This window comes from Phocoena sinus, chromosome 15, assembly GCF_008692025.1.
Source record: "Phocoena sinus isolate mPhoSin1 chromosome 15, mPhoSin1.pri, whole genome shotgun sequence".
NCBI lineage: Eukaryota > Metazoa > Chordata > Mammalia > Artiodactyla > Phocoenidae > Phocoena > Phocoena sinus.
This window is the reverse complement of record NC_045777.1, coordinates 28,126,725-28,138,228: the sequence shown is the minus strand read 5'-3', so window position 1 is coordinate 28,138,228 and position 11,504 is coordinate 28,126,725.

Sequence of the window (11,504 nt, the reverse complement as noted above, 5' to 3'; positions counted from 1 at the left end):
TGTCAGTTTAAATGCAATGGATTGTTTATAGGGGCTAAATCTGTTAGAAGATTAAATCTAGATTAAACCAGGAATCTCAGGTTTTCTCTAAGTCAGAGAAACCAGCTTTGCATCCTAATACAGAAACTCCTTTAGGAAATGTGTAAAATGGATGGAGGCAGTCATTACTTTGTCAATGTGTTAAGAAAACTTGAGCGATGCCGAAAACATTTCCCCAAGATTGCAGCTGAGATCTCCCAGCCAGTGGATCAGAAACAGGGTCAGGAGGGAGCATGGCGTAGGGTGCCGAGAGCTTTCTTTGCAGGTTTTTTGGGGGTAGGTGTGAAGTGGTCCCAAGGGCCCCTGCGCCTCATCTGAAGGAGCTCCCTCTCCCACCCGACAGTCTACTAGGGTCGCCAAACCTTGCTTGTCCTGGTGTATGAGAACAGATAACTGATTTTGGAGTTGGTAAAACCTGGGTTTGAGTCCAGGGTCTGCCGTTTATTGGCTGTGTGGCCTTGGGCAAGGTGCTCTATCTCTCTGAGTATCCAGAGTATTGTTTTCTTTGTGAAGTGGGAGGAATGAAACTTTGGCCTCAGCCTCCTTGCGGGGAGAGCGGGGTTGGTGAAAATCATAGAGAAGTTAGAGGCCTGAGTGTATGAGGTCCAGTTACCATGATGACGCTTCTTCCCTGCCCCAGTTGGAGATAACCGGATTAGGCCTAAAACCTCAGGGTCAACCAACCCTTCGGACTTCTCTCGAGCCTCCCATTCTACCCATCAGAAGATCTTGGTGGTTCCACCTTTGGAATCTGACCCCTGCCCGCCCCTCAGCCATAACCACCTGGTTCGGGTTGCTCATTAGTGTCCTAATTCCTCTACTCTGCCCCAGTTCATGTTCCACTTGGCAGCCAGGCAGATCCTATTCAAAGGTTCATTCGGTCAGGCAGCTCCTCTGCTCGAAACTGTCCTATGGCTCCCTCTCATTCCAGGCAAAAGCCACCTTTCTCACCAGTCAAGGGTAGATTTACCATCCAGGCCCCTCACTTGCCCAGGCTCCTTCCAAGGCCCTGAGTCAAACTTTTATTTGTAATTTTGATATTTTAAAAAAGGACAGCACCTTAACTTGCATAAGCTTCAGGTCCGTCCCTCACAGTGGCCTATAAAAGGCCTACACAATCTGGGCCCTGTGCCTCTCTGAACTTATCCCCGACCCTAGCCTCTGCTCACTCCATGGCCGCCACACTTGCCTCCTTGTAGGCACACTCAACATGCCAGGCACACTCCCACCTCAGGGCCTTTGCACTTGCTGCTCCTGGAAGGCACCCCTTCCCTGTGGGCCTTTGGGCAAACTATTCTACCTCTCTGGTCTTCCAGAGTGAGACTAGAAACCTTCCCACTCTGCCTTCTCTGGGGACTGAGGGGATCAGGAAACACAAGAAGAGGGCTTTCCAAAGTTAAGACCATGGTACCATGTCTGGAGAGCTTTGGAAGGGCAAGAGGAGGGGGAGGAAATGAGGCATTATGAAGAAGCCACAGGAGGCAGAGTTCTAAGGGTTCTGTCTGGGAGGAAAGAGGAGGGTCAGTGGCACTGACAAGAGTCAGGGAGATGCCCTCCAGTTGGGTCCGTTGGTTTCTCCCGAGAGAGTGGGCTCCTCTTGATGTCCCCAAGGAGGTGAGTTTCAGCTAAGGGAAGGAGAAGCTTGCTGAGGTCTTGCCTGGGTTGGAGTGATAGGGAGGTCCTTGTCAGTGGAGGTACATTAGCATTTACTGGTCAGATGTTGGATGTCTTCAGGGAGAAGGCATAGTGGAGTTGGGTAGGATTTAGTCACGAGGCTCCCCAGGGTCCCAACCCCCCTCCTTGGAGGAGAGCCTGTGCCCCAATGGCCAGAGCCTGGCTAAAGACAGTAGCAACCCTGGCCCTCGGTATCTTCTTTTCTTTGGCCCCAACACCCTCTTCCCAAGATCAAGCCTCTTCCTGGGTCGGGTTGTCCTTGAGCAAATGGGCAGACCCAGGGGATCTGAATGGTGCAGAGGGCGGCAGGATTACTGCCTTCCTCCTCCAAGGGGACCAAGCGCTTCTGAGCTTTCTCCCTACTCCAGTCTCAGAGGGATTGGGGGCAGAGCCCCTTACGGAGAGAGTCCAGTGAGGAGCGCCCACACGTAATGGTATAAGGGTACTGCCTCTGGGGTCGGATTGCCTGGATGCTTAGTGGATGTCTAATTCCTCTGAGCTGCTGTTTCTTCATCTGGTGAATGATAGCACCTTCCCCATAAGGCATGTTGAGCAGTAAATGAAATACCTGTAAAGCACTTAGCATAGTGCCTGGCACTTCATAATTCACTCAATAATGTTAACTATTCATTTGTTCGTTCATTCACACCTATCTGTATTCTTCCCCGGGTGGGGCACTACAGGGACACATGGGCCCTGCCCCTGGGGAAATAGGACAGTGCCCAGAGGACTGTGTATGTGTGGCCAGGTGGGGGGGTGTTGGCACAGAGGGGGTATCTGATTAAGTTGGGGTCCGAAAAGGCTTTCCTGGAAGGGGTGATGTCTAATAGGATTCTTAAACGATGAGGCAGTATCCAGTGTGGGGTGAGAGTGGGGAGCAGGAAAGGTATTCCGGGCAGAGAGGAAGAGCATATGAGCAGAGGCTCAGAGGCATAAAACAGCCTGGTGTGTACTGGGGGGGGGCAGGGGTGGGCGGGAGGTCTGCAGGTTCTGGGCTGGAGTGTTGGGATGAGGCCTGCTAAAGAGCAGGGGCGTCATAGTGGGGGCTTGCATTTCATCATCTACAGACTGGGGGCAGCCACGGTCCTTAACTCACAGGGTTGTTACGAGGACTCGGAGTTCACACTGGTATAGCGCATACCTAGGGGCCTGGTACATGGGGAGAACTCACTGTCAGCCATATGATTGCTTATGTGTGTGGCAGGAAGACTCTTTTTTTTCTTTAATTTATTTATTTTATTTATTTTTGGCTGCGTTGGGTCTTCGTTGCTGCGTGCGGGCTTTCTCTAGTTGCGGTGAGCAGGGGCTACTCTTTGTTGCGGTGAGAGGGCTTCTCGTTGCGGTGGCTTCTCTTGTTGCGGAGCACGGGCTCTAGGCGCCTGGGCTTCAGTAGTTGTGGCACATGGGCTCAGTAGTTGTGGCTCGCGGGGCCTAGAGCGCAGGCTCAGTAGTTGCAGCGCATGGGCTTAGTTACTCCACGGCATGTGGGATCTTCCTGGACCAGGGCTCGAATCTGTGTCCCCTGCATTGGCAGGCGGATTCTTAACTACTGCACCACCAGGGAAGCCCCAGGAAGACTCTTCTGAGGGCAGGTGCATTGTAGGGGTGATGCTGGCATTGGGGAGGCCAGTCCATGGGACTGTCCAACTGCAGCCAGAGGACATAACCTTGAACTCCAGGCCTCCATCTCTGCAGCCTATCCCTTCTCAGCCTCTGAGCTGCCAAGGTCGAGGTGAAGGCTGCTGTTCTCCTGGGCCTGGGGGAAGGTTAGTGAGTGGAAGGATCTTCTGGCAGGAAAGCTGGCCCCAGGGGAGCAGGGAGGACAGCGGAACAAGGCGTCTGCCATGCCAACCTTTTCCCGGGTGGCAAGGCATCGGAGCCAACAATGACTTAGGGTAAAGGGCATTCAGAAAAGGCCATCTCTCTCCCTCTCCTAATTCTTCCCTTCAACCAGTCTCTCCCTAACCTCCTCTTTTTTATTTCTCTGTGTCTGCATCTCCTTTCACTAAAGCCACTCTTGGGGGTTAGGCACCCATAGGTGAGTTGCTACTATTGCTGACTCACCTGCCAGCCATCTGGTTCTCCTCCTGGGAGTCTCCACCCTCCTCCACCAAAGGTAAAAGAAGGGGCCCAAATGCAAATGCCTGTACAGCTTGGCAGGTGACATTCCCGAATGAAGCAGGTGGCAGTGAACAGCAGTGGCAGGATTAAAGGGGTGCCTGCTTCAGCTGGCTGGCTGTTGCCCTGGTGGATGGGCTCAGGGTTGCCAGAGCTCCTGATTTTTCAAGAGCAGCTGGACATCTGGACCTTTGTGTGGGTAAAAGGATGCTGAAAGGGATTATCCCACTGCCTGAGAGTTGTGACAGGCCAGAACTGAGGACAAGGGAGTGTCCAATGAGATGCCACCTGCTGGGGCCAGACATCCACCCCCTCCCTGTCCCAGGGCTTACTGAGTCACTCATAGAGATGGGGGCACCCTCAAGAAGTGGACTAGACTGCCTCCCAGCTGGAGGCTCACTGAGCTACAAGTGTCACTTGAGTGTTTCCCATCCAAGATCCTTCATTCTTTCAACAAAGACTTAAGCACCATTCTGTGCTAGGTTTTGAGGTATAGCACCAAACAGATGAAAAAGGTTAGGGAAGTATTCTTTTTTGTTTGTTTGGTTTGTTTCTTCTTTTTTTTGATCGGCAGCTAAGTTTGCCATCAGTTTTATCTTCTTTTCCCCATCTTTGGCTTGACTGTGTCTTTTGGCTGGATACCCACCAAGAGGCAAACCCAGTTTACAGGTGACAAAATTAATTTCATATATATTTTACTGTTATAATGTGGCTACTAGAAAAAATTTAATTATATATGTGGTTGTCATTGTATGCCTATTGGACAGCACTGCTGTATATGTTTCAGCCAAGTATTATATGTATATACATGTATGTGCACATAATATATCTATAATATGGCTTATATCATCGTTCCATAGCATCTATCACCCTCTTATTACCAAACACTTAGAGAGAACTGTTCAATGTCAAAATGAGTGCCAGCCTTTCAGCGTCAGCTGAAAGGGCTGCCTCCATCATCTGCAGTATCCACTTCCAGAGCAGAGAGTACCTGTTGACTCAGCCTGACTCATCTGCCTGACTGACCTTAGTCTGATGTTGCAGAGCCTTGGCAGAGATGACAAACCTCTTGGGAATGTTTTTATTTTTTTCTCTTAACCTTATTAGTTCAGAAAGGATTATAACCATCCTGCCAACGGGTATGCACTCCAAATGGCCACACATCCTGGATTAGGCAGGAAATGACTAGGAAAGTATTCTTGAGAGGGCTTGACAAGTATCTTCTGGAGCTCGTGAATTAGTGTGAACATGGAGATGAGGTCTATTTCTGACCTGGAGAATTTCTGATGTGGGAGGCCCATGCAAACAGCCCACGCTGGCTTGAAGGGATGACGGTGCTGGGAATCAGGGAGGAATAAGGGCAGTCCTGCATCCCCTCCCAGTGTTCTGAGGCCCTTGAAGGTAGGTGGAGGACCCCAGTGTTCCCAGGGTTCCGAGTGTTCATGTAGGCAGGTGAGGGGAGGCTGGAGCTGTGGGGTGGCACAGGTGGCTATGCAGCCCAGCATACTACTTCAAGAAGCAGAGGGGCTAAGAACCTCTTATGGACTGACAGAGACCCTCACTACTCTCTGAGAGTCCAGGATAAAGCTCTCAACACCCCCCCAAATTTGGCATGTTGTCTACTGAAGACTCCAGCATCATAAGCAAACAAAACCCCAGCATGAGTCACAGTAAGAGCACCTCCCCAGGCCCATCATCACGGCTAGTGAAGAGACACTTCATTTTTCTCCCTTCTTCCTCCCCATCCCACCACAGTGGAGGAGCAAGGGTTCAAAAGGGGTCAGAGGAGACCTCTTGGAACTGGATATAAGTTGGAAAGTTTTAAACTGGACTGGACTGAATTTGAAAATCAAAGTGACCAGTTAGTTATTGGTTGGGACCTAGATGCTGAGATGAGAAAGGGGGATTTGATAGAGGTTAGTTGGATAAAAGAAAACACTTCATGTTTCTACATTTCAGTGAACCCGTTATGCATTATACACATTAGACCAAATATAGTGCTCTTTCTGTGCCAGGCACTCTTCCAAGTCTTTACATCTACTAGCTCACTTACACCTCACAACCATCTCGGAGAGTGGGTGCTCTCATTACTTCCATTTTACAGATGAGGAAGCTGAGGCACAGTCAGGCTACGTGACTTTCCCAAGGTCACACAGCTGGTAAATAGCAGAGTCAAGACTCAAATTTCATAGCATGCAGGCCAGTCAGAGCATGTTTGTGGATCTGGGCTGTGGGCTGCCACTTTGAGGCTTGTGGTTTAGACATGAATCGGGAAGCTCTGTAGGGGGAGGAGAGGACAGTTGGGGGAGCACTGAACTCGAGCAGGCCCATGGCCTACTTAAATCATGGAAGCAGGAGCAGGATCTCGGAGGCAGTCAAGCCCACCTTTATCCCCATTTTACTACTGGGGAAAACCAAAAAGGGGGGTGGAACTTGCCCAGGGGCCCCATGGCTCAGGCCGCCTCTCTTCTTCCTAGGCTTCTCATGTGAATTTATATCCTAGGAATCAAGAAGCCTACAGGATGAAACTGTCCTGTGGCTCTAATCTGAAGGAGAGAGGGAAGGCGGGGCTCTGTCTTGGAGGCAGGATACCTAGGTTCAGGTCTCCTTCTCTTAGGGATGCCTGCCTGTCCCCAGGGGAGGGCCATCCTGGATTGGGGAGCAGCAGACACAAGCTTATCCTGGCCCAAAGGCCACCTCTTGCAGCTGTGCATAGTGGGGTGCTGGCCAGGGTGCTGAACCTGTATGGCCCCTTCCTCTTACAGCCTCACTGTCCCTCAGAGACCGACATGACTGCTTTGGGTAGTGTTTAGTAGGAAAGCCTTGGGCTAGGATTTCTGTGGTCTTTGTGGCATAGGGAAGGTCACTCAACTGCTCTGGACCTGCTTTTTCATCTGTTCAATGGGGAGAGTAGCTCCCATCCTACCAACCTCAGAAGGCTGGGGCGAGCATCACTTGCGGTCAGAGCACAGAGTCCGAGGCCATTTCTGGGGCCCAGTGAAGCCTCTCAGGAGGTCACCCTTACAGAGAGGCTTTGTGGGCCTGTTTCGTCCTCTGTGGGATAGGGGTTGGGCTGGGTGTTTTCAGATGCTCCTAACCTGGGTGCTTGGGAGCTGTGGCTATAGGTGGAAGTGCTCAGAAACATGAGATACACTTCGCAAACAGGACTGACTTAGGACTCTTAGACCATCTTGGGAATTATGCAGCATTGTTCCTTTTTCATACAAGACCTGACTTGTTTTCCAGCTTCAGGAGTGGGTTTTGCCCATACTCCTCCTCTGGACAAGATGTGAGGTCTAGGTACAGCAGTTTTACTAAAAAGAGCACTGGTTTTAGAACCAGCTGACTCAGGTCCCCATCATGGTTCTGCCACCCCTAAAAGAGGAAACCCAGCACCACTTCAACTAATGCTGCTAACAGTGTTTACTCTGGGAGTAGCCAGGTGTACTACATGAGACAAGGAAAAGCCTAGCACACTGGGGACACCAGATACAAGCTTGTTTTCTTTGTCGGATAGCAGCCTAAGGTTCCCTTCCTCTTGTCAATGACTCAGTCTTATCTACCCATGTGGCTTCCGTAATGATAGCTGGTAGCCACTGAGCTCCTGCTATCTATCTATAAGACACATTATTTGGTTGGACCCTGCAACAATCCTGAAGGTAGACGTGATGCTCATTTTGCAGATAAAGCCACATATCAGCAAAGGGAGGGCTGGAAGTCGCACCCACTCCTGCTTGATTCTGAGAGCCCTGCTTGGCTTTGAGCAAATTACTAGACCTTTCCAAACCCTCTTTTTCTGGCCTAGAAAATGGGGATAGTATTTCATTACAGTTGTTATGATTTGAAGATATAACGTATGCTATTTTACAAGGGTACATGCATATTTTAAAACATATATGAAACCCATTTGATTGATATGGGAGAAAAGAATAGAGAGGTTACAGGGGGTAAAACGGAAAAGACTTAAAATGAGGAGGTACTTGCATGCGTCAGTCATAGTATGCCATGAATTGAGAAGACTGACTTGATTCTTTTCACCTGATATCCAGGTAAAGGAAAAAGATAAAAGGTTTGTACACTAGAGAGTTTCAAACTTTAAAGTGCACACGAATCATCTGGGCAACTTGTCAAAATGCAGATTCTCATTTAATAAGCCTGGTGGGGCCTGGGAGTCCACATTTCTAGCAAGTTTGTAGGGGATACTGTTGGTGCTGCTGGTTTGAGTAGCAAGGATGTAGCCTTCCCTTCTCAGGAATTCTCAAACTGGTCTCGTCACATGAATCACCTGAGGAACTTGTAAAAAATGGACTTAAAGGCCCTTGCCTAGTGATTTGGATCCAGGTCTGGGTTGGGGTCCAGGATGTACTGTGTCCTTCAAGCAAGCATCTTAGGAGACTGGTAGGCCTGGGCAAGCTGGAGAAGCATGGCTGTGGTGCTCATCTCTATCAAGGCCCATGTTGTAGACAGACATGACAGACTGGCTCATCAGACCTCTGTTCCAAATGTGCCTTCCTGAAGGGACAGGGAGGAAAAGGAAACAAGAACATTTTCCCAGGCTCCCTTGCAGCTATGGTTTGAGAGGTGATGTCGGTTCCAACTATCAGCTGCATGCAGTTGAGCCTCGCACTTGGAACTGAGCTGAGAGTGAGGGCGGTCAAGGTGGCAGTATGAGGGGATTTACTTTCGGGCACAGATCTAGGCAGTTGCCGTGAGGCTCTGGAGTTTCCTGATCCCCAGATCAAGGCAATGATGATGTGATCTTGCTGATGTCTGCATCCGAATCTTCTTGTTTAAAAAAGCTAAAGTAGTTTGTTTCCTGCAGCCCTCCCACTGTCTCCCCTCTCAGAACCCGTCATACTCACAACACTCACCTTACGTGGCTAATAGGGAACACGGCCTATCCCATCTCCTCTATTAGACTGCGCTATCAGCCTAAGCAGAGACAGGCCCTGCCACTAGTGAGGTGTTCCAACCTCGTGTCATTGCTGCTCTCTGCACTCCAGGGTCTATCTTTAGTCACCTGGGTCTTGCCACTCCTCTCTGGCCACCACCCTCACTGCCTGCCACTTCTGCTTGTGACACACCCTCTGGGTCAGGTTCAGGGTCCAGCACAGCTGGAGTGACTTAGTGTGTGCCTTGTGGTATCCCAAGGACAAACAAGAGCTGGGGGCTTGGATGCCTGCCTTTGAATCTCTCTTTCGGTGCAAAAAGTCAATAGTGATCCATAAGCATGTTAAGTTTTATAGAAGACAAAGCTGAGGATATGCACGTGAGGGATCTTTCCTCTCCTTGGTGGGACCTGTCTCATTGGAACTGCCCAAAGTAGACAAGATTAGAAGGTGACAGATATTCACTGCTCCACAGATTCTAATTTTTCTTCTGTGAAGAGGCATGGATCAGTAATAGAATGTCATTAATGAGAGTAGAGACGGAGGCCATGAAGGAAGCTGGATTTCAAATGAGGTTGTTATGGGGCTTGCTACCCACTTTCTAACTACACGTCAACAGGTACTGACCATCCAGCATAGGAATATAAAATCTGTTTTGAACATAATGCATTCTTAGAGTCAGGGTCTTGAGACCAATGATTTCACCATGGAGGCTGACAGAAGCTCATGACTAAGTAGATAAATGCAATGCAATGAAAAACACAGCCAGCTCTAACAATGAGGAAAGAGACAAGGCAAGGAAGAGAAGGTGGGAAGGTAGGGGCTGCCAGAGATGGTACACATGGTCTATGGCACTTCACTGAAAGACAAAGATTTAGAACCAGACCTTTATTTTACTTGTAAGCCACTGGATCAACAAAGAAATTTCAAACCAAGCAAAAGTGATGCCATGAATCACGCTAGACCCAGAAAGGTCATGGCAACTTCCCTACAGACAGGACCTTTTCTATATCACATCCAGCCCTGAAACTTCCCCAAAAGTCAAACCCAAACTCCTCTGTGGCTCACCAGCCGTGGTCATCCCAAGGTGGCTATTACCAAAGCCATAGTCTGCTCCCCAGGGGTGACTGTCTCTGGTCTCTGTTTTGCGTAACCTAGGTCAAAATTCTTCGTTTAAAAAAGCTGAAGTATGCGGAGAAACCAGAACCCTCACACTCTGCTGGTGGGAATGTAAAATGGTGCAGTCACTTTGGGAAACAGTCTGGCAGTTCCTCAAAACAATTAGTTATCATATGATCCGGCAACTCCACTCCTAGGTGATATACCCAAGAGAACCAAAAACATACGACCACACAAAAACTTGTACATAAATGTTCATAGAAGCCTTATTCATAATAGCCAAAAAGTGGGAACCACCTTAACTGTCCATCAGCTGATAAATGGATAAAGAAAATGTGGAATATCATTTAGCCATTAAAAGGAATGAATTACTGATACATGCTACAACATGGATGAACCCTGAAAACATTAAGTCAAAGAAGCCAGACATGAAAGACCACATATTGTGTGATTTCCACGTGTAAGAACTGTCCAAAATAGGCACATCTTTAGAGACAGAATATAGACTAGTGGTTACCTGGGGCTGGGAGGAGGGAATGGGGAGTGACTGTTAATGGGCATGGGTTTTCTTTTTGGGGTGATGAAAATGTTCAGGAATCAGATATGGTGATGGATGCACAACACTGTGAATATACTAAAAACACTGAATTGTACACTTTAAAAAACGTGAACTTTATGGGTATGTGAATTATATCTCAATAAAGCTGTATTTTTAAAAAAGAGGAACAGGTTATTAAGTGCTGATGTTTATTGCTAAGGCTCCAACCTTTTGGGTTCCACAAAACATATACCTGAACCATTCCCTTTGGCTGCTTGGCTGGAAGGAGGGAAGTGGCCCAGACATACAACACACACCGACAGCCTGACTTGGAAGCTCCTGAAGGCCCCATTCACCTTCCCCCACGTAACTAAGGCATAGTCTGGTGTTCCTCACTGTCCCTGATGCAAGGAGACCCACTGATGAATCAGACCTGCTGATTCTGCAGGTGGATCACTAAAGTTTCTATTTTCAGAAAACAGAATTATATTTATGGCTAACCTTTCCACTTTTGCTATTAGAAAACCTAAGTGGCAAATTTATTGTTTCAATCTTGTTCTTTCCTTGAATCAGGGTCCTAAAAGTTATCTACCTCTCCCACTTGTCTGATGTTCCTTTAAATGCTTCATTTTATAATAAAAGATGCTTTTATGAGCAAACTGCCCCAAGTCCTTCTGGTTGAAGGTATGATCCAGTTTCAAAACAAAAACGTTCCACCCATTAGCTGGCTCTTGAGGAAGACGACTATTAATGACTGCATTTGTAGCTCTGCCTGACCTCTGGGTCTTTCTCCAGAGCAGAGCTGTTCTAAAAGCTTCAAGGTGGTCTTTTACTAAATCAGTGCTTGAAATGGGGTCTGCCAGAAATGCCCAGGAAGCCAGCTCACGCGAGCCTCCATCTTGGATTGCCCCTGGGCACATATGCCTGTTTAGTTTACTCCTAACCCACTCTCAGACACAACAGACAGGCAATTCGGGCTACAGCATATTAGCAGACGCCTCAGGTGGCCCTCTGCCCACAGATAAATAATACATCCTAATTTAGGGGAAGGAATCCAAGGAGCTGAGAAGTGTAAGGACCCACCCGTGGCTGAAATGCTAGTTAGGGAGTGAAAGTGACTAGTGCCT